Source organism: Theropithecus gelada, chromosome 2 (assembly GCF_003255815.1).
Source record: "Theropithecus gelada isolate Dixy chromosome 2, Tgel_1.0, whole genome shotgun sequence".
Taxonomy (NCBI): domain Eukaryota; kingdom Metazoa; phylum Chordata; class Mammalia; order Primates; family Cercopithecidae; genus Theropithecus; species Theropithecus gelada.
This window is the reverse complement of record NC_037669.1, coordinates 7,811,860-7,826,934: the sequence shown is the minus strand read 5'-3', so window position 1 is coordinate 7,826,934 and position 15,075 is coordinate 7,811,860. Positions and strand designations below refer to the sequence as shown.

At 32.9% G+C, this 15,075-nt stretch overlaps 1 pseudogene across 1 annotated transcript; it reads right to left on the bottom strand.

The window, feature by feature from the left end:
• Nucleotides 1-4,200: 4,200 nt before the first annotated feature.
• Nucleotides 4,201-4,711, bottom strand: LOC112619197 (annotated as a pseudogene). Its single transcript, XR_003118189.1, has one exon. The product of XR_003118189.1 is annotated as a 60S ribosomal protein L21 pseudogene (transcript).
• Nucleotides 4,712-15,075: the final 10,364 nt, after the last annotated feature.

The following is a 15,075-nucleotide window of genomic DNA, read 5'->3' as shown; positions in this document are numbered from 1 at the left end:
CATCTAACTAAATCAAAACAGGGTTTTGTAGGATATGCTGTATTTTAAGACAGACAATTTCCACAACAATAAATATCTAGAACAACCAACTCTTACGGAAGAAAATTAGACATGTGTTCTGTGCTATTCGTAATAGTAACTCCTCCAACTCTACAATATCGTGGTCAGTTGAGATGCCCAGAGAATCACCCAGACCTTACTTATTTCCACGGTACATTTGAGATGAGTTGCATGCAGAATTTTCCTGAGTAAAATAAACACCTAAAATTAATAACTGGTATAAAAGTACTAGTTTATGAGTTGCAAACAGCCTGCTCCTCTGTAGGCTAAATTGAATAATACCATCGTAGAAAAATTTTACTTAGATACTTTGTATTAACAATTCTTGATGTATGCAATGTCTAAGCCTATTTTTCTAATAGAAAATAATCTCACTGAAGCTCCTGGAATGCTTTCACAGATTTTTTTTCCAGGGTAAGGATATCTCTGAGGATCAAAATCGCCTAGCTTAGCCATTTGTACCAAATAATTAATGTCTTCTGATCCTTGGTAAAGAATTAGTTCCATTTGGTGGCTTAGGGGATCCAAAAATAATTAATCCAAATAATATTATTTGTCTTAATATGAAGCTGTCTGATCTCATAACATAATACAGCTGGGGAAAATAGAGTTGTTTATTTGCCATGGTGATTGGTTGCGGGGGACAGTAAATATGTTAACATGTAGCAAACATAGATGTTTTTCTTTATTCCTGCTGTACTTGAAATGCAGGAAATGAATGTGCTTTAAAATAAATTATCTTATTGTTCATTAAGCCGTGAAGTAAGAAAGACCTGTAGTTATTATTCTAAATTAGATACCTGGTGTGCCAATTCAGAAGACTCCACTGGTTTTTAGTATTTTTTGATTAACACATTTAATCAGAGTTTCAGAAATGTTGAGAAATATTTTCTAAGAAATTTGCTTTTCACATTATATAGAAGCTTCAGCGTGTTGCAAATGTCTTTGTAAGACATTTTATATAATTTATTTATAGATATATCTTAAGTCAACTCAAGCGACTGACTTGTTCAATCATTATGCTAGAAAAGTGGAACTAGAAATGAGCAATTTTTAACCTAAGCTAAATTTCATGCAACTGCATTTAAATGTTTAAGAGTATGTTTTGAAAATTCCTATTATGGAGATTAATATTTCTATTCATTTATAATAAGAAATAAAATAATTTATGTGGGAGCTCTAAGCCAGAAGATGTAAGGTCCATATATTGCCTTAATTCCTTTGTTTATTTACTTTTTAATTTATGTGACACCTAGGATAGATTTCTTTCAGTAACTCCAAATTTGTTATAATTTACTCAGGGACTGGCTACATTATTAATATTTTATATGATAATATTGTCAATAGTGTGTTGATATTTTAATATTAAATATAATATCATTAATATTAACATGCCTTCTTTCTTGACTCCTATGAGACTTTTACAGATGCACAGTCAACTAGTTTTCCAACTTTCAGTGTAAGTCTGGAAATATAGTATGTCTTTTATAAAGTATTTATGGAATTGAATTGTTTGAGATAGGTAATAAAGGAGAACTTTCTCTCAAGAATTTCAAAATTCCACAAATGCTCAAGTAATTAAATCAAAGAGAATAAACAAACATAATAAAACAGGTTTGGTTTCACAGCATGGCCATTATTGTGTCTAATCTTTGGCAAGGGGACAGTCAAGACTCCAGGTATTCTAAGCAAGCCTCATTGTGCCAGCAGTACCCATGAAATGGAAAGTCCCTCCATCCTAATTCATTCTACTTATGCCCACCAACTGTTGAAATGCTCAGGGACCCTACAGAGAGCTCTTCAAAGTTTTTTTTATTATTATTTTGTAATATTTAAGCTTCCCTGAATATATAGTGATTCTTGAATATCAAAGTAACTGTTATAATTGAAAGATGAGACTCTGGATATGTAACTTATTTGTGAAGACAAATAAGGCAAAGGGAGTAAGTTATTTAGTGCCATAAGCACCAGACACTACCTCATTAATTTCCAATACTCCATTTGAGGAAGCAAACAGGATTCAGGATAGAAGTAAATTACCGATCCATTAAAATGTTTAACTCAATATTAAAATAGAAAGAAATGTCTGTATATTATGTACACATTCCTGGAACTTAGCGCCTGATGATTTGCTATTCATTTGGAATTCTAATTCTTGTATAGTCATTTTTATACTTATTCTTTTAACCAAAAATATATATTGAGGAAGAAAAGACATGCCTATGAGTTTTAAATGATCTGATTAAATTTGTTCTGTATTAGTGAATGTCATGCGTTTGCTTTTTATGTTATTCATCTGAAATGTATACAGTAGTATATGCCTTTTCAAAGATGATTTAGAAACCAGAACTGTTTATAATTCCATTATGTGAATTTCTCTATTATCAAATGCCCATTTATAGAAATTTCTTTTCAGAGATAATTGAACCTAACTCTGATATGTGACATTTTCATTTCTGAGATTATATAACCTTTATCCTTTACACTAAGGTAGGTTGAATGTGATATATGTGACAGCCTTATTTCTTATCTGAGATAAAATAGAAAAGTACAAGTTCAATTTCTAGGTGACTGTGTATTAAAGAATATTGCAGTCTGTTGGGGAGCAGAGAAATTAGTTATTGAATACAATATAAAAAGGCCCATCTGGCCTTGTTTTTTGAATTTTGGTGCACATGTTAACAAGTGAAAGTTTTACTAAAAGCAGATAGTATAAAATAAATTTTAGCTACAGATAAACTGAAATTAACATTTTTAAAAGTTCTTACTAACAGAGGTAATTTCAGGTTTGGGGATATTTCCTTTAAAAAATAATAAAGAATTTAAGTTACCCAAATTAAATATGAGTGTGACTATTTGTAATGAAATGATGTGTCATGAAAAATTATACATTTTTAAAAGTTTTATAAATACTATGAACCTCATGAAATCCATAAAAATAATTTGTTTTACTTAATAAGTTTACATATTTTTAAAAGATTTTTTGCTATTTTAATTAAATGTTATTAGACGTATTATTTTCCAAGTAGAGGAAAAAAGCATAGTTTATATTGTCATCCAGAATAATTGGTCAAACTGTATTTTTTCTTAGTAAATCAGAAAATTGTTTTTAAATGACACTTTATTAGTAATTGAATACAAATTACTAAGATTTATGCAAATTTAAAAAATATTCTCTAAAGTTGTTTTCATATGTGTAATATTTGTAAAGTTTTCCATAGCCTACTTTTTGACCTCCTCTACTTCAAGCCTCATTGCTCTTTCACAAACTTCCATCTTTATTCCTGTGTAGTAACATTAGCGATTTTATATTTTGCTGAGTAGTAAAAACTAACTTGTCCGAAATTCATCCTCTATAGATTCAACTTCAAGGAAAGGGAACGGTTTCTTATAGTGCTCCAAGAAAATCATCTAGTCCTTGGCAAACATGACACATTGATGCTGGTACGTCCATCCCACACTTTATATCCAATTACACCAGAAGATGGAGAGAGGTAGTAAATTCTACCACTACTATGTCAGGTTGTCACCAAGGCTCCAACCTCTGAGCACAACATGAGAAGGGTGGTGCTATTGCCCACCACAACAGTGAGTTAGCAGGACACAGGTCAGACCATATTGTTCTTATATCCATAACCTGCACTCAACAGAGAGAATGGTGATGATTTCTGGGTCTGATTTGCTGGATTTTTATGGTAAAGCCAAGAGTAGGTCACCTGCTACTGATTCTATGTCCATAGTTTCTCTAGTGAACACCACTCCAGGTGGCCAAATGTTTGTGTGTGCTGCTTGGCCATCTGTCCTTGTTGGCACAATATTCACTGAGAAACTAATGATAAAGGACACCCTTTGTTGTAATACAGTTGATTATTCAACAAATTATGAAAGATACGTTGTTCATTTTTCATGTCTTCTTTTTGGATCCTGCCTATTAATTCAACATTTTCTTGGATGGCTTGAAAATAGAGCAAATCCTTCAAAGTTAGTAGTAAATCACAGTTTTGCATACAAAATAAACTTTGTTTCATGAGGAGTACATTATTTTTGTAAAAAATACTATAATCTGAAGTAATTGTTAGGTAATTTTTTTTTTCAGCCCAGAGGTCTTTTGTTTTATTATTTTATTTTTTTTAACACCTATTATGCCATGAATTCATAGGGAATAGGTTCCAGCAGCTCAGGCTTCTTCCCATTGGTTCTCACAAAGTGTGCTTCTCTGGGTGGAGCAGGCTGGCACTTCAGTTGAACCCAGGTACCTTTCTCTTCAGCTTCTTTCTTTAACTGATCATTTTCCTTCACGTGTTTCAGGAAGCTGTCTCGGCTCTTAGAGTGCCTAATGTGCTCAATATGCACATTAATTCTCTTGGCAAGAATCTTGCCCTTAACTTGTTTGCTTACAACAATGCCAACAGCATGCTGGGTAACGTTGTAGACTCTTCCAGCTTTGCCATGGTAACACTTGTGGGGTATTCCTTTTTGAATAGAACCCATTCCCTTGATGTCTACGATATCACCTTTCTTATAGATTCGCATATATGTGGCCAAAGGAACAACTCCATGTTTTCTAAAAGGCCTAGAGAACATATATCGGGTGCCTCTCCTCTTTCCCTTTGTGTTCGTCATTTTGGCGAATTACTGGAAGATGGCGGTTCCGGCCCGTTAGGTAATATTTTTTAAGTAAATATTGACTCCCGAATGAACATATCTAAAGTCTTACTTCACCCAGAATTATAGTACTTTATTAGGTTGGTGTAAAAGTCATTGTAGTTTTTGCCATTAAAAGTAATGACAACAATGTATATATTGCCCGATATCAGTGAAAAATTTCTAAAACGCGAGAAGAGTTTGTAAGCCACTCAAATTTCATAAAGGCAGTATTATTCAAGTAAGGGTGTTACTACATATATAATAATTATCTGAAATTTGTGAATTTTGTAGATAACGTTGTAGAATGATTAGTATGTAAAAAGCTTAGCAGAATCTCACAACAAGCAATGCTTAGTTACTTAATTTTGGCATTTCAGTGTCTCATAAATCAAAAGATAAGCCTTCAGTGTTCCTGAGATCATGAGGTTTGTCAAGTGAGTAAATTGAATTAGCATGATCAACATGCATGGTCCAGAAGTTACACATTTCAGCTTAGATATTAAATTCGAACGGGTCAGATCAGCATCAACTTATAATTTTACAGATTCATAGATTCAACTGCAGGAAGAAAAACCTTGACAGACTATGCAGTTCAAAATTGATTAGGACAATATTCAGGAAATCTCACAGAAGTTCTTAGGATCTGACATCAAGTGTGCATGAGTACTTACCTCCAGGACAAAGAGATTTTTAATTGATTTTGAAAATTAGAAAATTAGTCATATATATGTGACCTTGTGGTCTATCCATTCTTCTGTGATGTTTGGTTTTGTTGAAGGAAGTATTGGCTTTTTGACCTAGACCAACCTTCTTATATTTCATCATATGCTTGTCAGAAAAAATTTGTCAGGCTCTGCAACTGTTTATCTTTCTCTCAGGCTGTATTGCAGATGCTCTAATTCCCTGGGAGAATATGTATTCATTTCTTTTTTGCTATCAATCTATGTCTAACAAATGCTATATTTCTAGAAGATGCTATGCTGGGCATTTTGTGACTTTCACTTAGCATGAAACATTGTAATGCACTGTTCAGGACAGTATTCCTTTGCATACCCTGGCAGAAATATTATTTTCAGTTCTAAATATGCTAGATTCCTTAATAAAAAACTTTTTAAAGCAGTGTGTTTAAATTAGAGTAAGATAAGCTGTTTAAATGCTTAATATGTAAGAAACAAATTTTGGACTTAAAAGAAAACCTTGAAGTCAATTGAAATTTTATTTTAAGTGTTTTTTTTAGCAAGCCAAAATTGATTTGATTGACTAGTCCCACATTTTACAGTGAATACCTTAGGGACATGAATTCGTTTATTACTTGTGAGATTTTATTTTTACTTTCTGACAGCTCTCACTCCCTTGCTTTTCACAGCTACAATTAATACTCATTTCTATTAGCACACATGTCCTCTTGTCAGCCTTGTATTTTACTTTTCCCATAGATATGATTTATCTAGTAATAAACTGCTACAAAGACTGGCATGAACATCTGTATAATTTATGTCTGAATATATTGGTCAGTTGATTTATTATTATCCTACTGTACTAACGATCAAATGGATTATGTGCGGAACCAAGTTAAAACAGTTTCTGGCCAGCCATCCTTTCATATGATATTTTTATTAAAAGCTTCCCTTTTTATGGTGGCCGTCAATGTATATGAAGTGGTCTATGAGCTGGCCCTTGACTGATTATACTAGCATTCTTTCCTTTAAAAAATATTCAAATACATATAATTAATATTTACTGCATTTCAACCCCATCATTGGAAAGGTCTCTAGTCTGGTACAAAACAGAAATGACTTTAAAAAAATGGTTCCAGTGCTTTGACGGTTGATAAAGAATAATTCAAGGACTAACTTCAAAATACAGTTACAACTCCTCAAACTCAGAATTTCACATTAGCACCAAAATTTAAATGATACTTTTTCCCTCCAAAAGAACTCAAGTAGTTTTTACAAAGATTATAGAGGTGAGTCTTATTCAAACTCCCAGGATCTCTGTAGATATGAGTTTTCTTATTATTCCTATTTTGCAGGTAGTTGAGTTTGTTGTAGCTTGGATGGTTAAATAAAGTCTTATAGGTATCTTAGGAATATTTAAGAAATAGTTATATAATGGAGTTTAGATTTTCAAGCCTCAGTTTTGCCTTTCCTCTACACTCCTTATTTCTTTTTGAGGAATTGAGTAGGTTTGGTTGCAAAGACATTAAAAAATAGGATGTTTCTGTTACAATACAGATTTCCTGATTGTGATGTATTGTTTAACCTTATTCAGTAAAATGCAACATCTTATGGGACTTCTGTGAAACAAGTATCTGTGCCAAGAATAGTTTTTAGAAAAAAAGAAAAGTAAGAATAAAACAAAATGAAAACAGATTTGAAAGCTAGTGTCACAGCCTGGATGTAGAAAATTAAAAGTCAGCTCCTTTCATTGGTAAAGAAAAATAGCAATTTATCTTACCATGCATTGAATAGTCCAGAAGGTTGGCTTCCAAATAGTGGGATTATAAATCTTAGCAAAATAGTCACAGAAACTGAAAGGGACCACAAATGACTTAAATGTCATTTATATAGAGTTTGTGACTCCTGTGAACTCTACTTAAAGATGCAGAGAGCCTCTCGGACACAAGTGGCTTTTTAGTAACTTTACATATTTGAATTCACCTCTTTGACAAAGATAGACAATCAGTTAGTGTGGTGATGAGCAATGTTTATCCAGTTCTACATCTGTATTACTCTATACAAATAATTCCATGAAGAAATAGAGTAGTTAGAGGTGGAGTGAAGCAATCTTGGGCTGCAATGACACTATAAGACTAGTCTGCTCCAGCTTCTAATTTCAAGGAGATAAAATAATAATAATAATAAAAGTATTACCTGAGGAAGATATGTAGCAATTTGAAGTCACTAATTTTAAACTGAGCCTTTAGTAAAAATAGTTTTACTTTTTCCACCTAACTGATATGGTTTGGATCTATGTCCCCACCCAAATCTCATGTTCAATTATGATTACTAATGTTGGAGGTGAGGCTTGATGGGATGTGACTGGGACTTGAGGGTGGATCCATTCAGTTTAGCACCATCCCCTTGGCGCTGTTCTCTTAATAGAGTTCTTATGAGATCTGGTTGTTGTAAAGTGTGTGGCACTTCTCTGTCTCTCTCTTAGTCCCGACCCTGTCATGTAGATGCCTATTCCTGCTTTGCCTTTTGCCATGAGTAAAATACCCCTGAAGCCTCCCCAGAAACAGATGCTGCCACACTTCCTGTACAGCTTGTGGAACCATGAGCCAATTAAACCTCTTTGTTTGTAAATTATCCAGTCTTAGGTATTTATAGCAGTGCAAGAATGGATTAGTACACTAAAGGACGGATTCTTACTTATATAACTTTTGAATGAGAGAGATAACTCACTTGTGTACTTACAAAGTTAAAATATTTATTTTTCGCAGTTTTTAAAATAGTGTGTAAAGGTATATAAAAATGATTAAAATTTAAAACAAAAATAAAATAATTTTAGTTAACCAAACCAAATTCAAAAACATATATTTGGAAATAATACCAGTTTTTACTTTGTTTTGTTCTTTGCTTTATTCCCAGAATTCAGAAGAGGCACATATTCAATATATTTTTGTGAATGAAAGAACAAGGATGGAATGCTGAAATCGGCACATATTTCTTTCTTCTTTTTTGTTTCCATATTTTATGTTCTATGGTACATGTGCACAACGTGCAGGTTTGTTACATATGTATACATGTGCCATGTATACATGTGCTGCACCCATTAACTCGTCATTTACATTAGGTATATCTCCTAGTGCTATCCCTCCCCCCTCACCCTACCCACGACAGGCCCCGTGTGTGATGTTCCCCTTCCTGGAAATCGACACATATTTCTAAACAATGAAATACTGCCTGTAATGGGCTAAGTGTTGTGCATGATCCTCATTATGCTTGTTTTGAGAAATACTAAAAATTACTATACTTTTTCAGAAAGAAATAACAGATGTGTAGGAAATGCAATACCTGAGAAAACTGAACTGAAATTTCCATTATATGAATTCTAAAAGCCTTGAAAATTAGTTTATTTAAATAAACCAACTACAACGAACTTATGCACTTGCAAAATAGGTATAATCAACAATATTCATTCAATTTTTATTAAATAAGTAATATTATTTTAAATTTACTTTGTTTCGAAACAGGGGAGAAGTCTTATGTCATTTTCAAGTTTGTTAATATCCTCAATATCCACATGATGTCTTATGATATGAATGAACATTTTAAGGCTTTTTTAAATGTAAAAATTTGTCATTAGATTCAATATGGGGGTCATATTTTGTTAAATTGAAATGGAAAAAAATTATTTTACCACATATGTGTCATGAAATGATGATAAAATATAGAATTCTGTGCAGATTTTATAAAAAGATGCTTTTAACTTGTGACCCTACTACATTTTCTTGAGTATTTTTTAATTATATTTTTATGAATTCATTAAAGCAAATGTTCAAATGTATACAAGCACATTTTCTGGATTTAGGATGTCCTATACTGAGTGAATTAATGGACCATAATTTTGTTGTTCATTCTCACTGTGCCTCCACACTTAGACTTGACACTTGGTTTGGATATTGACCGTTGTTTGTCTCAACACCAGAAAAAGTTTGGGAGAGCACTTGTATGTTCCTGCTTGCTTTCTTGTGCCTCTGCCACCCTGAGGTCATGCTCAGGCTAGCCTGCTGAAGGGTAAGAAATGCATGGAGCAGAGTCAAATTGTCCCAATTGTCCCAGCTAACATCAGCTGCCAGATCCACCGACAGCCAGATGTGTGAGCAATCAGGCAAGATTAGTTCCTAGCTAACCACCCTAGATAAGTAAATGATTTATTATTATATGCCACTTTGGTCTTCCAAGAATTGTTTTTGTTGTTGTTCTTGTTATTTGGTTTTGTAGTGTCAATGGATAATGAATATCAAAATATTCACACACAGAAAATGATGATGTTAATTTTATTTGCAAACTTCTTCCTTCTTTCAGGGACCCTGTAACGTTATACCATTAAATCATGAGAATGGCATTTTTTTCTAAAGAACCTGGCAATAATTAATTCAAGCATGATTCAACTCCATTAAATTAACTTGAAAAGATCACAATAGCAGTTAGAGAATTGGCAGTGTCCTTTCTGTGTCCTGATAGTGAACCAAAATTTGACCTCATCAACTGTTCTATTGATATCCCAGATGAATTATCTGAAGTATTTTCCCTATGGATTTCTCTTCAGTTTGTTTTCTAAGAGGTTTTAGGAATTCATTAGCAATGATTAAAGAAAAATCTGCCTATTTTCACTTACAATGTCTGACTTTATCCTAGCAATTTATGACCCCTTAAACTTAGAATTCATTGAAAAAGGCATAAGTAAAAGCTTGATTTCTCCTTTTTTCCCAAGGTTATACCATATAAAACATATTTTTTAACAGTATACTAGATCACTACAATGCCCTCCTAAAATGTATACGTATCTATCTGAGTTTCGTCATTAATACCATATTCTAAATTTAAAAATATATGTCAATTATCCTCAAAGGGTTCGGTTCAATGCAGTGGCCCAGAAATGGGATATAAATTTTGAATAATATTTAGAGTTATTAAAATATGAACCTTTAAATTTGTGCACACACACACACACCCCTGTTCTATGCATTGTGGTATGTATTTTGTATAGGTCTATAAGTAAAGTTGGCTAAATAATGGCTCCCAAATATATCTACATCGTAATCCCTCGAACCAGAGAATGTTACCTTTATAGTACAAAAAGGACTTTGCAAATGTGATTAAGGATTTTGAAAGGCAAATATTATGCATTATTCAGGTAGACCTGATATAATCACATGCCTCCTTATAAGAGGGGTGCTGGAGGAATCCGAGGCAAAGACCAAGGTGATAGAATGACTGAAGTAGAGGTTGGAGTTCCAACCTCTTCAAAGTTGTTGCAACCACTCTGAAGGTGGAAGAAGAAGCTACAGAAAAATATATATGGCCGCCAGAAGCAGAAAAGTGGCAAAAAAATAAATTCTCTCATGAGAGCCTCTAGAAGACACCAGACTTTTTAACACCTGAACTTTAGTTGAATAATACCAGTTTTGTACTCCTGACCTTCAGAATGGTAAGAGAATACATTTGTGTTGGTTTAGACCCTTAAGTTTGCAATAATTTAATTTGTTGCAGCAGCAATAGGAACACACACATGGTGTGGAGAGTTTGTAAATGTATCACCTGCTGTTCTAAGGTAGTGTTTAATCTTTTTTTTAAATTTTTTTTTCAGGCCTTAGTTGTCTCTGAGTCTAACATTCTAGTACTGAGCTTTCAAGTGTTTGGACATGAAACTCATTTCTTTTTAGTCGTTATAATATAAACTGATAAATACGACTCAGCATATTCTGACCTGACCTGATCAGAGATTCATAAATTTGAGTCGAATCCCAACATAGTTTTTGAAGCTGCAAATATTATTGTTTAGAGTTCTTCATGAATTAGGATCAGAGAGAGAAGTCAGCCTCCCTAGTTCTCTGGTAGTAACCTTAGAATTTAGGTTTGTCACAGGTTATCTTAGTTGAGAGATCACTGACCTATTTATTCATGATTTTCATCAAATTGTTTTTTCTATATGCAAATGTTCTACTTATTCCATGTTTGTCATGAATTTGTCGTTAATTCTACAAGCTTTTCTACACACTGTATGAAGCATCATTTTTCAATGACTTTAATCTTTCTCCAAATTGCTCCCTTTGATTTTACTATGCTGTTATCTAGCAAAGAAGCCTGTGTTCTTCAACGTAAAATCTTTTATGCAACTTGACCATTTTTCTACTTAGTCTTTTCTTTACTAAACCATAGCTAAAAGTTTTTTAAACTGAATTCATAAGCTTATGTCTTTCCATACACCTGTAGAGTCCTTTGTACTTCACACACACACACACACACACACACACAAGTTCCAACTTTATGTTTTCATTGTTGAGTACAGTGATGTTTGGACAAAACTATGCATTTGGCAAAATGTGCCTGTATTGATTTTGCATTATTTTATTAAGACATTATGTTTTTCTCTTCTAAATCTCAGGTCTCCTTTAACACCGATCATTGGCTTCATTTCAGAGTGATCCTATTGTTTGAATCAACTTTGTGTAAAGATATGAGTTTATCTTTAATAAATTATTCTGTCGGCCAAAAACCATAAGGGGTCTCCAAGGAAGTCATTAGATTTTAAAGAAAAGCATTGTCATAAACTGCTTTCAAGTTGAAATAAAAATAACTTCACAACGAATCACATGTGTGAAGCAGGGTGTTTTGGATAAATTTCCTCTGTCTCAAAGCCTGAAACCTTTTCAAAAGTTCATGTAACTGAACCTATTCTCTTTGTGGTAGCCTAAAATACTTTGTATGTCTGTGGGAATTCTCCAAGAATTAGCTGCATGTATATAGTGAAAGGATTTTCAGTGCACATAACGATTAATTCAAAGTCACTGCATGAAAATGCCTTTAGGTGAAAACAAAACATTGTCCTTTATCTTGTGTGTAATACTGAGCATGTACTCAGAGTTGGCCTACTTATGAACTTACTTTACATGTTGCTCCTTGAATTATCTCTTAGTGCTTTGTTAATTTTCTCATTCAATGAATGCAGACAAGTGTATCAGGGTTTTTCAAAAAATTCCATTAGGAATTACAAATAAATATTTCAAATACAGGTCAAAATTGAAAACTAGTATTTTTCACTTTGCAACTTTCAAATTCTTTATAACTTCTAACAAGATACTACAGAACTTTTTGTTAACAAGAGTGCCAATATCAACACATAGTAAGTTTGATGATATAGTAGGAAAATTCTTCTTGACAAATTCCAGTTCTTAAAACAAAGACACCGTAACTAATTATTTATCCTTCTGGGGCTTCCCAGATCCTGAGCTCCTAATATGACGTCTTGTCCCACCAAAAAATATTAACCTAAAATCCAAGTATTTATGTTTAACATAAATTATATGCGGGGTTGGCATTTTATGAAGCTCGGTATCTTCTCTTTCATGAATTAACACCCAGTAACTTTTGGTTTTCAATTCCTCTTGGCCATTATTTTATGGAAATAAGTGCAGTCTGTTAAGAGCTTTGTTTACAGTCTCATGGTTTGGTAAGCAAAGGTTGTTACAACAGAGAACAGCTTTTTATAAAGACAAAGAAGAAAGAGAAAATTGTAGATACAGGAAGAGTCTAGTTTTTATTGTTACTCTTGTGGTGGTGGTGGTTGTAATTGAAGCAGTATCAAGCTGATTCAAAAAAGGAGAGGAGAAGATTTACGGCTAGAAATAAGTTCTAGAGATTACTCTTCTTATTCGTCTTCTATTCTCTTTTCACCAAAATTCCTAGAGGATATGATCTTGCTGGTTACCAAGCTGTTCTAGCTAAATGTGTGGTTAGGTGAAATTAGAGATGAATAAATGTAAGACCAATGATAAGAGTGAGTTAAAGAAGTGTACTATTATGGATAGAGATTATTGAGAAGGACACTATATTTTTCTTGTTACAGGATAATGTTTTCGAATTTACCAATATGCTAGTCTTCTGCCATATTGAATGATTCTAAAATAGATACACAATCAAAACACATCAAAATGTGTACTTAGACTTTTGGCGCAATAATGATTTAATAATATAAATAAGTATTCTAAACCTTATGGCCTCATGGCCTTAAAACTTTAGAAGTAAGCAACTATTCCCTTTTCAGATATCATGTAATCAAGCAACTTTACAAAATAAGTTACATTTTTACCTATGAAACGTTTGTGCTAACGATTATTCTTCACTACTCACGCCAAATTTGAACATCTAGTGCACTCAGAATTTGAGTTGTACACATCGAATACACTAAATAGATTACTGCTTCAAAGAATCCATTAAAACTATAGATCACACACAATATACACATTAGTAACAAAGGCACCTATGGGGCAAATTGTGTTTACCTGTATTGGAATAAATTACAATGTTTGGCAAATATTATCTAAAGAAATATCCCTAATGATATCCTTTAAGAGTATACTGTTAAAAACAAGTTAACATGAAAAATAAATGAGCTAGAAAAGCTATTATTTTAAATTACTTCGGTTTTCAAATGCTACATAAGAAATGCTGGCCCAACAATTAATATGTGTATGTTTCTTTTTTCACATAGTTTTAAAAGAACAGAAATTTACATTTAATGTGCATAACTAAAGTTGGGCATTTTAACTATTTTGATATTTTGAATAGAATCCTATAAACATGACAGAAAAGAAGCAATTTAATGTTTTAATTCAGAGCACAATCTTTGGCACCAACCTATTTAAGTTCAAGTCCTGACACTGCCACTTTCTACCAGGGTGTCTTTGTAATATTGGATAATAAAATAACTTGAGCCAAAATGTATTACAAGAAAGAAATTTGACATAAAGTACTTAGAACAGTGATGTACACTAAACTCTATGAAAGTGTTTATTATTTTTGTTGGTACTTTTTTTGTAACATTTCCATGCTTAGTTTTCAGTTTTATATTCGATTTGTAAAAATTTGCAACTTAAAACACCCCAAAATATTACCTGTGTTGCTGAGATGTGCTGTTAACATTAGCTTGGTAACTATTCTCCAAACTCAAATAGTATCCATTCAGATTGTAATGTGTCACCATTGGTTCACTAGGAAGCTGTTTGAAAAGAACAAGAGAAATACCACTGTTCACGAACCTTTGCTCATAAATGTAAGCAGCAGCACCCTAGTATAGCTCTGTCTGTTAAAGAACCAGGGCTGAATTACCTGTTACATGAACAGACCGTGAATTCAAGCTCACTAATCCATTCTAATGAGGGCTCTATCCTCATTAGTTAAAACAAAAAGGAATAAGATATAACAGCACCCACAGATCTAAATAGCACTTTAAATTCTTTATAAATCTAATTTTTATCAATGTGTATGTTAAATCTAGATTGACTTGCTGAACATAACAAAAAGATACATGAGTATGACATGGATTATAAATCCTGAAAGCCCATTTGTTTTGCTTCTCCTCCCTTTTTAATAGCCTTTATAGGATTTCTACAGTCGTGTTTTTCTTATTGCTACCGTACATATATTAAACTTTCATGAATCACTTACATGCCAAAGAGGCACTGCTTTGTAATTTAAGTAAGGCTTTATAATGAAGAGTGGCATATTAGTATAATTGTTCTGTGTAATGCAGTGCAGGGTAATTGGTAAAACTCACTCAAAGATTTTCATATAATCCAATCAAGATTTATTAGGTTTGTGCAAAAGTCATCGCAGCTTTTGCCGTTACTTTCAAGAG